We start from the raw sequence: 22323 nt of genomic DNA, 5'->3' as shown, positions 1-22323 counted from the left end.
TTGGTTCATGACAGACTTTGTCCGCGAAATATGTGATAACTTTCCATATTACTTTGTATTACTTGTTGCTAATATTTCATGTATTTTCAGGTGTTTGAGCGGGTCAACGATGGACCTGAGCTGACCGATTGTGTCGTAGAACTTCTGTCTTCTGCTCATCAATTTGGATGTAAATATGGTTTTGAGGAAGCTCGGTAATTGATTGCTAATAACTGACTTGTCATCGACTTTCCCATGCACGACGTTGATTGTGATCAAATCAACAAGGAGATTCATGCAAAGTATGACAACTTGACGTTCAAAGTTGTTTTGACCCAAGTTGGCTGGTAAGCTGGACAGGGCGGTCCACTTTAAGGCGGCTTTTGCTGAAGTTGAGTCACCCTCGACTAAACACGATGATGATCCCTCCGCCAGTGGTCCTGGAATTGATGGTAGTGGTGGTGATTGACCTTAAGGTGAGGATGATGAAGAGGAGGAGTTAGTAGATTATGAGTAACTTCCTGTTGTTATCTCTTTTGGATGGTGATTGTTAGCTCATGTTGTCTTAGTTTTGATTTTCACTTTTTCTCTAACATTTATGCCTTATTGTGTCTTGTACTATCTTATTAATCTTATTAATGTTAATAATATCTTTTTGGTTTCTTTTCTTCATTGTGATCTTTTCAATCTTTCCTTTTCTACTATTTGGGGGGGGGGGGGGGGGGGGCTCTTCTCATAACCACCCTCCGGTGTGAGAATCAGTATGGTAAGTAGTAGAGTAATTCTTTAAAGAGAATAGGTTGAAGATCCCCTTACTTTTTATCCTCTTTGAGTATCTATAACCGAAGTGAAGGACAATGATTGGGCCATCTATCTAACTCAATGGTGCCTTCTAATCTTATGGCTGAGCATGGTAATGATTCCTGATTGGACGGGCAGTTGGCGTACGTAGATAACCGTTGTAGGCAGGTACAAGGCTGGCTTTCCATGATTGGTCCATCGTCTAGTCGTGGGTGTTGTAGGAATCTCGACTTGTTATTGGTATTTCCCTTTTTTATCATGTGCGGTCCTGCCTTTTGGGCACAACCTATCTTCCGATGAACTTTTTATGTTAAGTTTAAGGTATGCCTTCCACAGAAGTTATATCTTTTGTGAGGATGGTCTTCCACTCTGCGGATGGTTCGATTTGCCTTGTAGTGTTATGTGTATGGTGTAGCACCTTACCTCCACAAGTCTCCTCACTCCATTGTTTCTTTCGCGTTAGTTTATCGCGGATGGAATTTTGGACTTGTTGGGGGGGGGGGGGGGAGGGTTGCTATGGTTTTCGTCCACTCCGTATTAGGATTATTTATTAAGGTAGTCATTGATTATTCACCTGAAAACTGGCTGCGGCAATGTCCTCACATGTGTGGCTCTGTTTTCTATACACTACAGATGTGTTTATAAATGCTTCTGCATGTCGGCGTATTAAATTTCTCTGCTTCCTTGCCACTTGAGGTCTTTTTATTGATGTTTTCTTTGTGTTGTGTCCAAGTGTAATCCAACGCATTTAATTTTAAGGGTATAAATAGGGATCGATTCTCTTTGTTTCTTTCATATTTTCTTGGAAAATGATTCTTGTTGCTTATTTCTTTTTATATCATCTTCTTTTCCACTTCTAACTTTACAATGGATTGTTTAACAGGGGTTTCGTTTAGACCGAAGTCATTGCATGTTTTCTCGATATATCCAATATTTGGCAGTGATCTCGGACCAGACTTCATTCCAACCAAACGTTGTTGTTCCTCTATTTTTGAAGGTATTCCCTTATTGACTCTAACTCTTCCTTTGGGGTGGATGATTCCTTTTCTTTTTCCATATTTTTTATAATTAATCTTTGGATTCTTCCGCATTCCTTTTGACGCGAAAGATATCTTACAAAGGTTTTCTGAATTTTGTGTGATCAGATGATAACTACATTCTGACTGGATCATTTCATATGGATAAGATCTTTAGGCAAGTGGCACAAACTATTATGAAGCCAGACAATATCAATCTCGGCAGGGCGTCCCTTCATCTTTTGGGCACATGTGTCCTACGTGCCCACTTGTTTTGAAATTTTGAAACTTCCTCTTGACGTGTCGTGTCTTCATTGGAGCTTCCATATTTTCACAGTTTTCAGTTTTGCCATTGGCTTTCACCAAGACTTAGTATAAGTAGGTCGGTTATGCGGGTAATTATTCTACTTTGCATTTTCTATTTTCACCATTGTAGGTTTATATTTTGTTTTTCAAGTTTTTTCGCTTATTTCTACGATTATCGACACTTGCCATCGATTAATAGCGAGTTCTTCTTCCAGTGAGAACAAATGTAAAAAGAAGGGTGGTGGTTCAATGATACACGACATGCCGATAAAGTAGAAAGAGTCGGATTTCGAAACACTAGTTTCCAGTTATTGTATCTCGCCGAAGTGGGAGCCGGAATTTCCTGTTGACTATATTACCGCGCTGGATGCTCCTGCTGATAAGCTGACTCTAAATTCTGAGTGTTTTGGTCATGGGAACTTCCTTTTACCTATTACCGTTTTCCTCCGCGATCTGCTGTTGACTTTTGGTTTGCACATTACTCAAGTCCATCCGCTTGGAATGATACGCATGAGCCATTTCAATTTCTGCTATTAGACTCAAAATGTGGTCCCTACAATTGATAAGTACAATGTCTTTTACAAACTTCATGTCATGTAAGCACCCCGAGAGGTCCTACAGTTGGTCATTTATAAGCAATATAGTTTGATAACTAGAATACACAAATAAAGGCTACGGAGAAACATTCAACAATGTCAACATTTGGTTAAAAACAAGAATTATGACCAACAAAGTCTAAAAACAAATTGGTTAAAATGAACTGCTAGTCTTGATACGGGTAACTCTATATGCAGCCAAGAGATCCTCAATCCGAGTTATCTTTTTGATATATCTGATGTCTTTTGATATTAGACTTTTTGTTTATGTTTGACCTTTTCTTGGTAAAATGTAACTTTTTCTTAGTCATAGACTCACAAGTGAAGGTGAGTATGTTATATGTATATGTCAATGATGGTTTGATTGGTTAGAAAATTCAATGAAAAAGCCGGAACTACTTGTATGGTGATTTTTGGCCGCTTAAGGGGAACTCATTTAATATAGATTCACTTGTTGCTACCGAAGATCTTATAAAACCATTGTTGCGTCCCCATCGCAACATGTGGGCTTTTGTAAAACATAAAGGGTTCCATGGTGGTTTTAGAATTTATAGCAGGTTCATTTAGATATTTAAAAAACAATAAAAATATTTGATATTAAACATTATACTTTTAATCTTTACAATCATTTTAAAAACTTTCTTTTATAGCTCCGGGAAAGCAAGTCTTGATATGTTTGTGAGGTAAAGTTTTATATATTTGGTATGGTATGCATGTGTATTTGAAGTTACATCACAAATGTCAACTTGTTAGAAAAGAGATCCTTTAATTGGCATGGTATAACTAGCTATGTTTAATATCATGGTTGCTAATTTCAACAAGAATAATTGACTGGTAATTTCCAACAAGAATAATTTTCATTTGATATGCATTCGCTTGTTGTTACCGAAGATCTTATAAAACCACCATTGCGTCCCTACCGCAACATGCGGGCTTTTGTGAAACATAGGTTTCCATAATGGTTTTATAATTTATAGCAGGTCCATTTGGATATTTAAAAAAAATAGCAATTTGGATATCAAACATTATACTTTTAATCTTTACAATCATCTTAAAAGAATTGCTTTTATAGCCCGGAAAAGCAAGTCTTGATATGCTTGTGAGATAAACTTTAATATTTTTTTATGGTATGCTTGTTTACTCAAAGTTACACCACAAATGCCAACTTATTGGCAAAGAGGTCCTTCAATTGACATGGTATAACCAACTATCTTTAACATCATGGTTGCAAAGTTACAACAATAATAATTGACTGATAATATTCAAGTTTTGGTATTGACAAGGAAAAACATTGGTTCAAGTTGTTAAAAAAAGACCCCAGACCTTGTAAAAATTATGTGAATTGTCCACTAACATCTTCATGAAGATTGCATATGATTTTTTTATGGTGCTGTTGCTACTTTTCTTACCAACCCTAGAAAAGTTGTAAAGTTGAAAACATGTCTAGAATTACCAAATCGTCTTGGACCGCTATACCTTACCACTTTGAGTACTTCTAATGTCTGGTATCGTTTTCTTTTAATTTTTAAACAAATTCCTTAATTTAAGAAGGTAAAATAATTGCTGATGGTGGGTTTTGTGAATTCTAATCAACATAAAGGTTTGAGTGTGTGTTAATTGGTGAGTAGTTAGAGTTGAAATTTATGTACGAGGTGAAAGAGATTCTCAAATTAAGGCGAGTAAGTTGTCGTTTAATGAATGGTAAAAAAGGTAAAGGGTGTACATACGTGAGTTGGTTGTGTACATGCATACTAGCATATGCATATATATTGGATCGATGATGTTATAAAGTAACTGGTACTTAACTTGTAAAACACAAAAAGTTTGTATTTGATGCTGTACAATCTATATTAACAAATATTTCACAAAACACGATATATTCAATATATATGCACTCGTTAATATTTTAGGGCGCACCCTCCCCCCCACCCACTCACACACACACAAAACACCTAACAAACCAAATGTACATGCGAGAACGCGCTCTCACTGATAACACATTACACACCACGTCAAACCCTACAAACCAGTAAGATGAGATAACTTGTGTGAACCTGCGACAACGCACGTGCACTTTTGCTAGTGTTTCCAAAAGCTTGCTATGTGTTAGGGGTATTCTTCGGGTTATTTATTTGGGTTTTGGGTTGTTCAGATTGAGAACAAATTGACCTAAGAACCTACCCAAATAAGTTCGGTTTGTTCGGGTTTCGGGTTGAACGGGTTAGGTAAATTCGGGTCGGGTTTCGGGTTTAACAAATGTACAAAAAATTATCCACCTTTAACAATATCATAAATTAAAAAACCATATTCCAAGCCATTATAAAACCATGATATACAACCATATTCAACAATATTTTTTAGAAAGACATGAAATTTATCATACAAGCATGCATTAGACGAGATGAAGGAGTGTTGTGGCCTGTGGAACAATACTTGTGTAGATTGAAGGAACATGTTTAATACATATTGGTTTAAAAACTATACTATTTAAGTATTGAATTGAAGATACATTTTCAACATACTCTATGGTTATTCATAAATTGGGATGTGATAGATCCAAAATTAATTGGAGTTCCAAGAACAACCAAACAAGAATACATAAGGTCACTCTGTTACTTCACTGCTAAACTACCCTATAAAAATTAGGGATACATGCATCGATGTACTATACTTCGGGTTATTCGGATCAACACGAATTTGGGTATTTCAACCAAAATACCGACCCAAATATTTTATCTCGGGTTCGGATTTGGAGTTTAATCGGTTTGGGTGAATTCGGGTTGGGTTATTTGGTTCTCGGGTAGCATCATATGATTCATTTTTACACACCATTTTTTATTTGCTAAAGCTGCTATTTTATTTTATTTTTTAATTCAGTATCTTAATTTTATGTTCTTTGTGTATTTCTTCACGCAGATCGAATCTTTTTTTATTTATTTTTTGAGTGTTACATGATTCACGCAGTTGATTATAAACATGCACTCAATCAATGTTGTTGCAGTTGCTTCACCTAAGTAGCGTCAGATTTAATTTGGGGATTGAAATCACTAAACAAGGATAGCGGTTTGTGGCCATTTATCAAGATAAATGCTAAGCTTATTGTACATATCATGTTCTTTATGATCATTTGTTTAGAATAATTAAAAAGGATTATTGTTCTGATTCCAATTGAAGCTAGAAACTAGGGCGTTCTTAACATGCTGGACACAACACGATGACCTGTTGTACTAAACACGAACAAGACACAATAACTAACCGTGTCATTTTTTCCTAACACGAACACAAACCTATTTAGTAACAGGTTAACCTGTTAAGACCTGCTAAGGGACCTGTTTAAAGACACAATGAATAACACATGTGTAACGAAACAAAAATTTTCAAAACGAGCATAAAAGTCTTAGCTAGTAGATAATCCTTCACATATTTGAAACAAAAAACCACAAATCCATAACATTTTATTGATACAAGAGAACATCTTTGGCATTCGTCTTGTGGTCGGTTTGATAGTAGTGGGATGAAACGAAGAAACGGGTCAGCGGATAAGTCAACAAACTTGGCGTATATGTTTATTGTGAGTTATTGTTCACGTATAAACTTATACGACGGCTGCTGGATGTGGATAGTGTTGACTTATACGCTTAGGGTTCTCCGCATATAGACATATGGATAAAGCAGTTAGGGTTATACATTGTTAGTTGTGAATGTGATTATATACATTGCATGGGATTGATGAATGAACATCTAATGATTATGTTGCAACTCGGGCTTTTCGAATAAATATCTTATATTAAATACCCGACTCGTTTTGACGTTCGGGTTATTTTTATCGCATTTATAGAGAAGATTAATGCTTATTATATTATTATTTAATTAATTGTATAAAACATATATATAACTTTCTTACTTTGGCAAAAATCACCCAAAAAACAAACTTTAACCTCAATTGTTTCCCTCCTCATATTGCAAGGACTAAAGTGCAAATTTTGATCATAACCCATCAAGTCTGGTATACCCAGACCCGTTAAACCGAACCCGTATTATACATGTCTTTGATTCCTTGTTCTATACGTCGTTATATCACAAATTGATATGAGATAAGAATATTTGCATCGTATTCGATTCACCAATGAATTTAATTTAGAAACAACACCAAGAGGATTAGTTATTCTTAGAAAACTAACCATAAAACCTAAATCTTGGATCATTATATAAATTAACACCATAATGCAATTATTTTGATATACAACTTCCCTTATGCATTGCGATCCAAAGCCCTAATACCAATTTCATATAAATAACCTTCTGATATCACTTTGTGTTCATCCAATGGCCGTCCCCTAGTGAACCTAATTACCCCTTGTGTAAGCAGCGTTCAAGGTAATATGTTACATGGTTTTGATCGTCGTTATCTGTATTGGAATAACCCTGTAGTGAATTGAACGATCAGTGCACAAATTGATCGATTGATTGATTCTAGGGTTAGGCCTATGTGTAGTTCATCCGTTCTGTTTTTATATATTTTTTTCAGCATGTTCAACAAGGTAACACCACCAGCTCTGTTGGTTGGTGTGTGGTGTTACATAGTGAGCCGTTGGGGGTCAAAGGTTCGAACCCCCAATCCCCCATTTATTTTTTTATATAACCGTTTTGTTTGTGAAGTAAATTAAAATAAAACATAAACTTATATTATAAATCTTAGAAATATTATAAAACTCGTAACTAATTAGTATTATGTTAAAACCGGCAATTTAACTAGTCATATTCCCGAACATTTTGTTAAAATCATATATATATATATATATATATATATATATTTATATACAAGTATGTATATATATTAGATAATTTTAAAAAATTATAAAGGCTTTAATATTTTAAAAGGGGTATAAATTTAATATATATATATATACATATAAAATGTATCTTGTTAATTCACATATTAGAAATATAGCTTACGTATTTTATAAAAGATCATATTTTACATAAATATCATTATTTATTATTTAATATCTATTATTTACAATATTAATATAAAAGAAAGCTTTATTATTAATAAAAATGTATATAAATACATTAAACTCATTATTAGTTTAAAATAAATATTTAAAACGAATATCTTTGTATAAACTAAGAAATCCTTATAAATTAGTAATTAAGTATCTTTATCTATTTTATATAATTAAAACTATATTATAAGCTTGATAAATCAAAGTTGTAATCTAAAGTAATAAAATTAATAATAAAAAGCTTTTGCATGATTATACTCGATCATTGCATTTTCGAATCTTTATCTAGTCACTTATTTATATTCGTTTCCACAATTATTCGTTACTAGGATATCTCGTCGGTATTTCTTGAAGAGTTGGATCCATCATCCACATTCTTATTATATTGTTTTTCCCGTTTGCTCGTCTATTAAGGTGGTATTTCACTCCTATTCCTTACTTATTTACAACCGTTATGCCTTCGTAGATATTTTCTATTATATATAGTATTCAACCGCAATTGTCTATCCTTGTGCGTTTATCAGTTTGCCTAACTTGCTAATTGCTTACTTGCTTTATTTGAACACATTATGGTGATGTTCCTCATTATAGTATGATCATACAACTATCTTCGGCAACCGATGTCCATTTTTATAGCAACGGTTTAGTCCTTGCTTGGTAACCAATGTCCATTTATATGGAATTGGTTGAGCCTTTTCTTATGGTTTGATGGATTGTTTACGTGCTATGACTTAACTTTATATCTCACAGGAACAGTTTGCACTTTTATTTATTATTATTATTATTATTATTATTATTATTATATAGTGTCTTAAATCTGGTGTTAGACTCACTCAACCTAGTGTTGACAAAACATATTTGTATTTTTAACGCATATGCAGGTTATCGTGTGACGTAATTATCAAGATTGTTTGAAGCAACTTAGGATGCATATTAGAGAAGATGATACAAGAATTTAATTTTGGAAGTTTATTGTACTTATTTATTTATGAGTTTGATGCACTTGATTATTTAACTAAATTTAATAGATATTGTCACACATAATATTGCATGATAATACCTTGAGAGCTGTGGGTAATTAGTTCACGTCTTGGCATTTCCGCCGTAGGTTGGGGTATGAAAGATTGGTATCAAAGCTGAAGGTTTAAGATAAGTTGTTAGTGGTACCTTAGTAACATGCTTAGGAGCCCCATATGTGCTTATCTGTTTGCCTTATTTGTTCAAATATATTGTTTACAACTTTCTTAGATAATTAAATATTTATTATTTATTATTGTATTGTTCTGCTCACACACACAACTCCGAGGCTATGCCTCAACCTTCAAAGACAATCTTTCGTAAATATTTTAAAGCAAAGTATATTGCCTTTTGTTTTTGGGAAATTCCATAAGAATTCTCTATTTATGATTTTGCTCCTTCATCTTAAGACTAGGTAGCATGACAAGTTCCTCTCAGCCAAAAAGGAACACAACTGTCATACGGCAACACCTTAGGTTGATTTTAAACCGAATTTACGGTGGTTCGTGGCTAAATTCGTTAAAATTCTGATTATTGCGTTTGTTATTTAATCGGTTAGTTGGGTGAAAAATCCATGGTATCCATGGACATTTCTACTATCCATTCCTCATTTTGTTTTGGATGTTATTTTTGTTGGAGTTCATCATACGTGGTGGTTCACGAGATGCTCCAACTACTCATATTTTTCTCTCGGTGATTCGTTATTTAGTTTGGTCGGTAAAAACGCCATGTAACGCTCATGGGCCGATAAACTCTATTGTATTGTAAATTCATTAATTAGTTGGGACGATCAAAATTCCATGTAACGCTAATCGGTCGTCCAACTTAATTACTTTTATTCGTTAGTTTTGTTCGGCCATTCAAATTGCCATGGAAAGCTCATGGGATGCCAACATCCACATATATATTTCATTAGTTTATTGTAAAGTTAACTTAATCAACAAAAAAGTTAACTTTTAAATTGACCTAATCTTCTCATGCAGTCACCACATATTAATCATATTGACTACATCATCTAATAACTATTTATGCTATGTACCCCCCTTACCTTATAAACTTTTATCTTTATTCCACATGATACGAAGCGAATCCCTCACTTATGAATAGCAGAGTTATTATAAGTTATCTAAAACAATTAAACTGTTATTATTTAATTAGTTTCCTCAACTTACCTTTCACCTTATGAATCTTCATTTTTGGTCCTCATATAATGTCTCACTTAAGAAACCATCGTCGTCCTCGACATCAATAGTCTAGCTCTCATGACCACCGCGTGTATAGTCAATAAGTTAACTGCTACAACCTCTAAAATATAAACTCAAAATTCTAAACTTTAATACAACCAATTCAAACTTGTTCATTAACTTCCTTGATGGAAATTTTAATTAATTTACCCCTACTCATCCTTGCGACAACAACAACGACAACAACAAACGCAAGTATAATCATAAAAACTAAGTTGTTAATCAAATTGATCCTCAACCTTGACAAAATCAAAGTATCCTGAGCAAGAAACTCTCCATCAGTATTCACTCGTTATGCCCCACTAGTAACTTTCATCATTCGACTCAATCCTCATGTCGTGTTTGCACCCAATGTAATCGCTTCGATCGTCCTTACATATACTTGCCCTACACCGCTTAATGCACAAGCTGTCTAGAAATAGCCTACCTTTCAAGCTCAACCTAATGCTTCTACTATCCGTGCTTGCTACCATACAGGAGACCCAAATCCTCTCAGTGATATGCGCCCTCAGATTTTCAAAACTAATCTTGTTCAAACTATAGTTACACTCTACTACTTGACCCATGCTCACCAAACTTAAACCCATCAACCTCATATCCTTCAAGCTTCTTTCGTCAAGCAAGATCATTCATACCTAACCTAAACTTATAAATTTCCACACCCGCAAGCTCAAGCTTACTAAACCTACTCTAATCAAACCACCCTCTTGCAGACCATTCATGCTTAAGTTATGCCGAAGCAATCTACAGTGACTGCTCAATCTCGTATTGATCAAATCATTTAAGATGCTTAGGTCCCAAGGTTTCAAGTCATGCGCAACTGAAGATTTAAGCTACTTGAATTTGACTTTTCTGCTCCGTATCGACTATTTAATAAATTTGGAATTAACGTTTTTATGAATTATATATCGAAGTACTAATTAAGATTTTCTATTGTGTAACATCCTACTTTCGATAATATTAATAAAGGAAATTTCGTTTATTATTGGCTTGTAGTTAATCAGTTAAGTAAATAAAATATTAGAGAGTGGGCTTGGACATTAAAGGATGGAATAAGGGATGGAATGGGCCTTAGGTCCATGGGCTTAAGGGAGTATAAATACCCCTTAAACCCTAATCCTTTCCATTTTTATCCATCTCTACACCATATCCTACACCTTCAAAAACATACACAAACATCCTCATTCATCTCGGACCAAGATCCGAAAGCAAAAACCCGAGCTTGTTGGTGCTAGAAAGTCGTGACGAACAATACCTACATCAAGACTAGATCGTGTTCGTAAACTTATTTGTTTAAAGGTACTTTTATAATGATAACTCATTCGACTAATTTAGAATTCCTAGATCTATATGTAAATGGTAAAAACGAATCAAATGCAACGATCCCCATTGAAATTCGTTAACGTTTGATGGGTTAATAGATGGTATAAAGAACCAGTTATATTTATTAATCAAAACACCATTTAAAATGCTATGTTTAAATGTTTGGTTGGTCAGGGTTCGTAGGCGATGTGATTGCGAGTTCAATGATACCAATTTCGTGTTGTTTCATCATGATTCGGGGTTTAATCGTGAATTTGGTGTTGTTGACTGTTTAGGGTTCATATCAATTTTGACTTTGACCAATCAAGTCAAAGTTGACTGAATACTGAAGCTTATTCGTTATGAGGAACGAATGGCTAGCCATTCGTTAAACAGTCCTAACGAATAAGCTACATTCGCGTGCCTCTATAACGAATGAACCTCTCATTTGTCTTATAAAAGTCACGATTAGATGTTTGTGTATATGATAGGTCCCATGTTGAAGGGAGCGAAAAAACGAGTTTAATGAAGAAAGAATCGGCTCAAACGAGATTCGATGAAGCCAGTATGCGCGTTTGAAGATAAACGAGTTAGAAAACGAAGAAACGAGCACCCAGGACCTGGCCGCGCTACGCGACCAGGTCAGACATCCATGCGCATGCTACGTGGCGTCCCACATGTCCCCAAGGCTGCCAAGAATGTTCAGGAATCAGCTATCCCGTCTATTTGTCTTCTAGTGGGCTTGTTTTAACCTATTTATATTAGGAAAGAGGTGTTTAAACATCTATATATGGAGCATAAACCCTATGAACGATTTTTAGACCATTCCAGCCATCCAAGACCTGTTCCAGAAGAAATTCCAAGGAGGAACAGCAGCCGGTTTGTTATTTCATCACACGGTTGTCGGTTTTGAGTATTTTAACGATTGTGAGTTCGTTTTTGAGTTTTAGACATTCAAACAAGTTGTAATAAGATTCTAATGAGCAAGTTTATCATATTTATCTATTTTATCTGATGTTCATTCATTATGTTTGGATAAACTTGTTTGAATCACCTAGGTTTGATGTTTAACAGTTGATTTATCACTATTCGGTGCTAATTTTGTATTTGATTGTTTAGTTATTGTAAAGTTCATAATTTGTGATACTATTCCCTGAACCTTGCTGCCATTAGATATATTCTAGGTTTCATGAGCCCCGAGTAATTGATTATTGCATGAATTTGTTTCGTGTAGTCGTTAATTGCTAGTTCGGTTAATACTGAGTGGATTGATTGATTGTGGTAGACGCGTGCCATTAGGGTTTATGTTTCTTGAATCATTTTGGTCAGTAGGATCATCCTCTTTGAGTTGGACCAAAACCTTAGGGGTTAGCTTATCTCTCTTTTCCTAGGTTTGTAATTAGCTCGATCCTTAGTGAGGATTATGATTTTGATACGGACCAAGTAATAAATCATTTGGGTACGTAATTAAACAATCATAAATTAAAAGCTAAATAGACGTTGTTAGGGTTTTTTGGTAAAACTGACCGTAGGGACCCAGTTGCCTTGATTACATCTATCTTAGTTCATCTTTAGTAGCCGGTTTCAAACACTTGTTAGCACCTGAGCCATCCTATACCCGTTAAGTAATCTTACTTAGGTGATTCGTTTTCTTATTATCGTTAAATCATGTTAAGTTTCCAATTAGTTTCGTTAAGTTTCACCGTTAGTTAAGTTAAGTTAGTTAAGTTAGTTTAGATATATAAGTTAAACAAATATATTATTTATGCAGGACTTGAGTAGGGTTAGTAATCTGAGCCACCTAACGTGTTTTTGTGTTTGATACTCAGACTTCCTTAGTATTTACTACATACGATCGGTACACTTGCCGGTTGTGTGAACTTAAGTTATGATATTCTGTTTTAATTTAAAGCTTAGTTGTGAGTCATAGTTTATATAGACACGGTTTGAGGCGATTAGACAACGACCCGAGTTTGGGGACTTGCCTTTTGTATTTTTGCATATATCTAGATTAATATAGTTAGTTTAGTTTGTATTTTATCTTATTATTAATTGTCTAGCTTTAGTTTAATTTTGATTATTTTTTGTCTACTACTATCTAGTGCCCGTGATCCGTTTTTGTTTAGGTGTGCAGTAATGGAGACTTACGGGAATGGCTTCAAAGAACAAAAACGTTACACCATTAGGTAGATGGAGATAAAAAGGATTTTGGATTTCAAAGAGAAAAATCGAGTGAAACCCAGGTTACGTTTGATGTTTGATTTAAGGTAGAATCTCTTGGGTTACGAAAATTCATCCGGTGAATTCATTGAGTAAATACCAGATCCGGATGAGGTAATGTATGCTTGGTTACGCATAATCCATGATACAAATCCAGGTGCCCCATTTCCGACCCAACAAGCTTTAGATGGAATTCGGCTTGGTTTAATGAGTCAATCACAACTTAGTGAGCCGATTATCGAATTTGAAGATGCGGGGATGGATAATCAGTCAGAAGAATATGTTCCCTCTTGGGAAGACGAGTTTAGGGGTGAGTTAGTTGACAATGTTTCGATTTTACAGTGATGGATGAAGGAGAGTTTGAACCACTTGGTGTTTTAAAGTTACTTGAAGATATATTATATAACGAGCTGAGTGTGGGGATCAAGAAGGAGCCTTGTGAGGAGAGCCATGAGGTAGTAGGTGATTTAGTACTTCCGATAGTACACCTTGATTATGAGAAACCAAAACATGAACCGTACTCAATCTCCATTCGGGACGTGTCAGGTTTAAAAAGTTGGCTAAAAGAGTTAGAATGAGGATATATGGGCTCAAGGATCATGGTTTGATTACGAGTTTGAATTCCCCACCTCACTTTACTGAATCATTTCCGGGGGAATTCAAAAATTGGTGGTTCAAGCTGAATTCCGATTTTTAGGACCACATGAGTTTTGCAGTTGGTTTCTTCCCTTCTAATTGCACTACGTGAAAAAGGGCTTTAGCCACACATGTGCTGGAATCAGTTTGCCACACTTTAGATTAAATGTGTGGCTAAAGGTCACCAATCATAGTTTCAGCCACACAACATTTATTTGTGTGACAAAAAAACACATCTGCTAGAACCTTTAGCCACACATGTTTGGTTCATGTGACAAAAACACACCTGTTCTGAACCTTAGTCACACATGTTTGGAGCTTTAGCCACAAATGTTTGGTCGTGTGACTAAAAACATACATGTACATGGTCGAAACCTTTATCCACACTTTAACAATAAAAATGTGACAGTTACTAGCCACACTTAGAACAGTGCGGCCGAATGTGATCTACGACCACAATAGGTTTCAATGATGTGGCTGAATGCTAATACACATTGTCACACTTACGAGTCAATGTGACCATATAACATTGTTTGTTAGCCACTTTTATGCTTTTACATGTGACTTAAAGCTAACGATGACATTAAACAAAACGCGTGACTATTAACATTTAATGGTCACACTTTAATTATTTCATATGTGGCTAAAAGCTAATATATATGGTCACGCTTGTGTGTCTTTGTGACCATAAAGCATTATTTGATAGTTACTTATAATATTTGATGTGTAGCTAAAAGCTAATAGTGACAGCAAAACAACAAATGTGACTATTAGTAGTTAATGGCCATACTTTATGCTTCATGTGACCATAACCTTCACCTCCTCCCAATTACAAACCTAATCCATAAACATCAATTGAAGCTCGTTACTCTTCTTCATCACTTAGCTTCTTGCTCCAAACTTCATCAACCATCCTACGATCAAATCTAACAGGGGTTTTTAACATGATTAATTAGAACCCTAGAGATGTCATAAACATGTTAGGGTTTGAGTTTTGTTGAGAACATTTGGCTGACAGATTCATTCTCGTATGATTGGTCTATAACTCGATATTAAACAATGATTATAGATCGAGTCTAGTTTCCAGAAAGGTAAAGTTTGTAATTTTTGGATGAGTTTTGAATACGTTTTATGATTTTACAAAAACATATGTCAAAGCTGATTCGGGTAGTTATATTCTGGTCTATTTTTCGGACAGCATAACTCCCTAATGACAAACCCAAGCGGGTTGGTTCCACTTCTGGAACTTATTATTATGGTTTTAAAAGATAACCCAATTGGTCTCACACAATTCGGTTTAATGAGTTGATAAAACCATTAAACTAGTTTTTTTTTGCGTAATCTGCTGAACTGTTAGTACCTATCTGTAATGGTTGAATTATTATGAGTTTTCTATGCATGAGAAAATTATAATAATGATTTTTTGAGAAACCTAATTCATAAATCCTACAGTGGTAAATTTTGTAGAATTTACCCTTAACCTTTTCTTTGTGAATAAAATCAGTTTGTACATGCCATAATCTATCTCGTGAGCTGAATGATCATAAGTTAAGTTGTATGATGAATATTTGCTTGCTTTGCCATGATATGATGTGTGGATACATGTTAGGACTTTTGGTACTGTTGACATTACTTATTATCACCAACGATTCGTCGGGTCAAGTTTGTGTTTGTGTGTGAGTTCATACGTGGGTCTTAGAGTCATGTGTTGTTGAACATACTCTCATAACTTAAAACACTTGTACTAGGTAACAGTTAGCGAGTCAAATGCATTCATTTGGTTTTCAGAAAACTCTATTACACGCGACACCAGGTTTTGGATTGAAAACATGGACATACTGGTTTTGAAAAGACTAAACGTTTGCCTATACTTGTTTTCTGGATTGAAAACACAAAACATTTTGAAGTATTGGTTATGTAACCTGCTGAAACGGGCAAAAACGAGCTGAACTGCTGATTTTTATTGCTGATTTGCTGCAAAACTGGTCAAAACGCGTTGAAACAATCTGTTAAGTGCTGAAACGGACTGAAAAGTCGCTGAAACGAGCTGTTTAATATGTTTGCTGTAAAAACGAGATGTTAAGTGCTGAAACGAATTGAGAACTCGCTGAACAAGCTGTTTAACATATTGTGTGATGTTAAAACGAGCTGTTAAGTGCATAAACGATCTGAAAACTCACTGAAACGAGCTGTTAAGTGTTGAAACGATCTGAAAAATTGTTGAAACGAGCCAACACGAGTGTTTGCACTCGACCCTGACCCGTTTCGACCCTAACCCGTTCGGACCCATAACCCATTTCGACCTAACCCATTTGCCACCCCTATGTTTAATGTATATCGATGGGTTAGGCAAGTTATACCTCTTAAGACAAAATTTAAAAAAATATTCAAAAATAATAATAAAAAAAATCATAAGTCAAAATATAAATAAAAAACGGAAAAAGTAAAAAAACTAAAACATTTCCTCCGTTATCCTTTAAAAAAAAAAACGACCCGAAACCCGTTTTGACCTGTTCCAACCTTGACCCATTTTTACCCTGACCCGGAATGAACCGAACCTTTTGATCCTGGCACGTTCCGACCCGAATAATAACAAACCTTTTTTTAATTGACCCGTTCCGACCCTAACCCGTTCCGACCCTAACCCGTTCCGACCCATAACCCGTTTCATCCCAACCCAACCCATTTGCCACCCCTATGTTTAATGTATATCGACGGGTTAGGCGGGTTGTACCTCTTAAGACACAATTTAAAATTATATGCATAATGGGCCATTATAGATTTCAAGGCCCAATATGGTCCATTAGGACATGTATGACTTGTTTTTGTCTATTATGGTATGATATGACTCCCTATAACACGATACAACCCTTAAATATCTAATGTTACATATCACATGCCATAATAGGCCACTAAGAGATTTCAAGCCCTAATACGGCCCATTAGAGCGACTATGACATAAAAAAGGCTATAATGGGCCACTAACATCAACATGGCCCAATAAGACCTATTGATGAAAGTATCAAATGTTATCGGCCATTAACATCTAACTATGACTAATGACATTCCTATACAACCTTCTTAGAGCAACTATGATGTGATAAAGGCTGTAATTGGCCGCAAACACCAGTTAAGGTCCAATAAGGCCCATTGAAGAAAGTATGACATATTATTGGTCGTTAACCAAACTATGACTCACTAAACTCATATAAAACTCTTTTAGAGCAACTATGATATGATAGAGACTACAATGGGTCACTAACAACAATTAAGGCCCAAGACGGGCCATTAATGCAAAGTATGACGGCCAACTATGACTCACTACACTCCTATACAACCTGTTAGTGTAACTATAACATGATAGAGACCATACTGGCCATTAACAACAATCAAGGCCCAATATGGCCCATTAATAAAATTATGACATGTTATTGGGCGTTGACATATGCCTATGGCTCATTACACTCATATACAACCCTCTTGTAGCAACGAGGACATGATAGATGCTATAATGGCTACTAATACCAATCAAGGCCCATTGATGAATGTATGACATGTTTTGGGCGTTTACATCTAACTATGACTAATGATAATCCTATACAAATTTCTTAAAGCAACTATGATGTAACCAAGGGACCCTAACATCTAACTACGACTAATGATAGCCAAATAAGGCCAATTGACGAAAGTATGGTGTGTTTCAGGCGTTAACACCTAACCATGACTAATGACACTCCTATACAACTCTTTTAGAGCAACTGTGACATGATAAATGCTATAATGGGACACTAACACCGATCAAGAACTAGTATGACCCACTAATGAACGTATGGTTTATTGGGCGTTAACACCGATTACTACACTCTTATACAACTCTTTTAAAGCAACTATAACTATCACTTGTATTTATTTTATATGTTTTTATATTTAAAACCTTATATTATTTAAGGTTTAATTAGTTGTTATATATATATATATATATATATATATATTTACACTAACAACTCTTTATTTTAATTATTAAAAATAAAAAAAATTAATTCTATTTAGTTCCTATTAATTTCACTTCCCTCAAAATTTCAAATTAAATTCACCCAATCTTTTCTTCAGTAAATTTTGAATTAGCCTCCCATTCTTAAATCTAATTTGACCACATATTTAAACTACCTTTTTTTTTCTTTCTCTTCATTCATTCTTATTCATCATCTCTCTACACCCACTATAATCATTCATCCTTAATTCTCTAACTCACTCAATTCTTAACCAAATCCTTTGATTCTGGGCTCTAATCTTATTATTTTTGCGAGAGAATTTCACGTGTGGTGTCGATTTCCGTCAATTCTCTCCCTATTTTTGCCGGATTCGAATTGAGTGTGAAAAACCCTAAGAACCAAGTTTGGGGATTTTAAATTTTAAGTGTTATTTCTTGTAACTGAAGCTTAGTACATCTTCTTTCATCTCTAAAAGGTATATATTTCACTTGTAATTGAAGCTTTGTACATCTTAATTCATCGCTTAAAGGTTAATTGATGAATTTGAACCCTAGAGATGTCATAAATATGTTAGGGTCTGAGTTTTGATGACAACAGTTTGCTGACAGATTCGTTTTCGTTTATTTATTGGTATGTCACTTGATGTTAAACGATTATTATTGAAGGATTGTTGATTCTAGGGTATAGTGTTTCCAGAAAGGTAAATTTTGTAATCTTTGGACAATTTTTGAATACTTTTTATAATTTTACAAAAACACTGATTAAAGTTGATTCGGGGAGTTATATTCTGGTCTGTCTTTCCGACACCTTAACTCCCTAATGACAAAACCAAATAGGTGGTTCCAATTCTGAAAATTCTTATTATGAGTTTTGAAGACAGCCCAATTGGTCTTGCACAATTTGGATTAATGAGTTGATAGAACCATTAAACAGGTGTTTGTTGTGCAGTCTACTGAACTGTTGGTACACATATGTAATGTTGAGTATAACAACTCGGGTTTTCAAATTTATAATTTATATTCGTAACCTGACCCTTTTTACGTTTGGTAAAATTTTATCCGTAAAATATCGTGTGCATCGAGTAAATTAATTCTTATTATATTGTGGTTTCATTAATTATATAAAGTACTTTCATATATTGGCAAAAGTTGCCCCAACTATAACCTTTACCCAATTATGTTTCATTTTCAATATCTAGGGGCTAAAATGCAAATACTATATTATTATAACTCCTGTTATCCAAATCTTTGAACCTGGATCCGATCCAAACCCGTTTTGAACCCAACCCGCGAGCCATTTCGCATTCTTGTAGCTTAATCTTCGCATCTTAATTCGGAATTTATGTTATCAAATCGTTTATACGCGTATTATAACTCACACCGACGATATAATTAAAGAAAGGAATCAAAAATCGATCTTGTACTCGATAATAACTAAAACCCGTCATCATCGATATGCGATATACCATATAGACATGATGATACTTCAATCAAACTTATGTAAACCTCTTTCTAACCCTCGCAAATCAAAACCCCATGCTTAATCGACTTATAATAACCTGCAACTTATCTAATCTCCTCGTTCTTGGCCGTCGCTTAGGTCTTGCCGTCCACCATCGATTTGAAGTATAATCAGGTAATTGATTTATGTAAACAGTTTGCGCTAACATGTAAATCATTAACCCTAATCTGAATTGAACAAACAATTTTTGGATTGATTGATTGAATAAGCTAGGGTTTTGAATTGTAACTGGGCGAATTCGTGTCTGCATATATCAATTCTTTTTCGTTTATTGCTTAACAGTCATTGCAGAGCAGTTGGTTGTCTAGTGTTGGGGTCAAGGCTGAGTCGGCCAGGGGCGCAAGATCGAGCCCCGGCCAGCCCATCAGATTTTATCTTTTTGATATTATTTTTCTTTTTTCAAATATTTAAAGGTTATATAATTATTATAATATATGGAATAAACAATATTTTATCATACCGACACCATATATATATATATATATAATAATAATAATTAAGATGCATATAAGTATATATTGTTTTAAGTAAACTTTATATTTATTTAAAACTCGACATCATTGTTGATGTTTCTTGTCATTGAACGTCGTTATAAATTATATTTATTTTATATATAAATAAATATATACTAATGGTCTCACTTTATGTTTAATTAAACTTTTTAATTTAATTTATATTTTATTATTTCAAGCATATCTTATTTTAATCAAATTATTTAAGTATTTAATTGTATATTATACCATGGGTAATTATTGGGGAATTTATAATTTATAAGACTATGAAAAACAATTACCATAGAAATTAATCAATAAATATCTTAATCCCAATCATAACACAAATCACATTGAAATTCTAATTCATTTAATCGAGTTATATCTTTTATAATTAACTTATATTATTATATTCAACTAGGAATCCTTGACGGTATATCCCGATGATTTATCATTCTCGCATCATCCTCATTTGTTTTTCGTTCATCTGATCAGGTGAGAAATCACTCCCCTTTTTACTTATTTTAAACCTTTTGGAGACTTATGCGTATTTACAGTATTTATCTATTACCTAGTATTCAAACTTGCAACTGTTTAATCCTTGTGTGTATATCAGTTTATGCCTTACTTGTTATGTGCTTACATGCTTTATGTGAATCGCATTCGGAGGGGTCCAACATATTCTCAGTCTAGTATGATCATACGACCGTCGTAGTGGCTGGTGTCCGATGCATTGACAATGGTTTCACCGACACCTCATTTTTGGTAACCAATACCCATTCGCATGGCAACGGTTTAGCCCTTTCTTTATGGTTGATTGTTTGTGTATGTGCTATGGTTTAACTGTTTATCTCACATGAATAGTTTGCATCTTTCTTTATATATTATATATACTATTACTGTTGTGTCTGAAACTGATGTTTACTGACTCACCATGTGTTGTTGACAAAAATATATTTTATACGCATTTGCAGGTTATCAGCTTGGTTGTTTAGTAAGATGGAGATCACGTAGAGATGCCTTTTAGGATACAAATAATTAATCATTGTTGTAGTTTCTTTATATTTGATGTACTTAACTGTAATTGTCTTATTTAAATAAATTAAATAGATATTGGCATTTATTAATCTTGCTTGATAGTAACCTTTGAAAATCTGTGAGCAATCAGTTCGCCCCGACATTTCCGCCGTAGGTTGGGGTGTGACAGATTGGTATCAGAGCCGAAGGTTTAAGATAGATCGTTAGTGGTGCCTTAGTAACATGCTTAGGAACCCCATACGTGCTTATTTGTTTACCTTATGTGTTCTATTTGATTGTTTTACAGCTTACATAATTACTTGCTAGATTAAATACTTATTTAACTGCTTAGCTAATTGTTTATTTTATTGTCATGCGCACACACACAACTCCGAAGCTATTCTTCACTCTCAAAATGTTTTATTACTCCGAGATTATGTCTCATTCTCAAAATATTTTTATAACTTCGAGGCTATACCTCAATCTTAAAATATCACTGTTGAATTTTATTAGATTGCCTTTTATTGTCAGAAATTTCCTTGCGAATATCCTAGCTTTGTTTTTGCCCTTTTTCATTTAAAGTTAGGTAGTGTGACAAGATTTCCCACCATAGTGGAAATTTTCATGCGACCGACACTTTAAGCGTTTAACGTAATCGGCCAAACGGTTACACCCTTTATTGCGTTTTATCATTTTTAAAATGTCTAGTCGGGTGTAAAACCCATGGGACGCCTTGGACACGCCAACTGTACATTTGCACAATTTGTTATATTTGCGATATTTTGTTGGAATATTATCATCCGTGATGATACACGAGATGTTTCAACTACTTATGTTTGAGTTCGTTTATTCGATTTATAGTTTGGTCGCTCAAATCGCCATGTAGTGCTCATGGGCCGACAAACTTAATTTGCTCGTTGATTCGTTAATTAAGTTGGGCCATTCAAATTGCCATGTACTGCTCATGGGAGGCCGACTAACACATTTGTTTTGGTTTGGTATGCTAATAACTTGGGGAAACAAAATGCCATGGAAAGCTCATGTTAACCCAAATCGAATAACATTCGTTATTTGTTTGATTTTATATGAAACGATTTATGATTTGATTTTATTATTATGTTATTCTATTATTAAATTATTAAATTATCTACTAAATCACTTTTGAATCAAGATCTATTG

The sequence above is a fragment of the Bidens hawaiensis genome, unplaced genomic scaffold (assembly GCF_021521415.1).
Source record: "Bidens hawaiensis isolate Kalapana, Puna unplaced genomic scaffold, B.hawaiensis_p1.1 tig00034985_1, whole genome shotgun sequence".
Lineage (NCBI taxonomy): Eukaryota > Viridiplantae > Streptophyta > Magnoliopsida > Asterales > Asteraceae > Bidens > Bidens hawaiensis.
The sequence above is the reverse complement of the archived record's forward strand: the minus strand, read 5'-3'. Positions refer to the sequence as shown.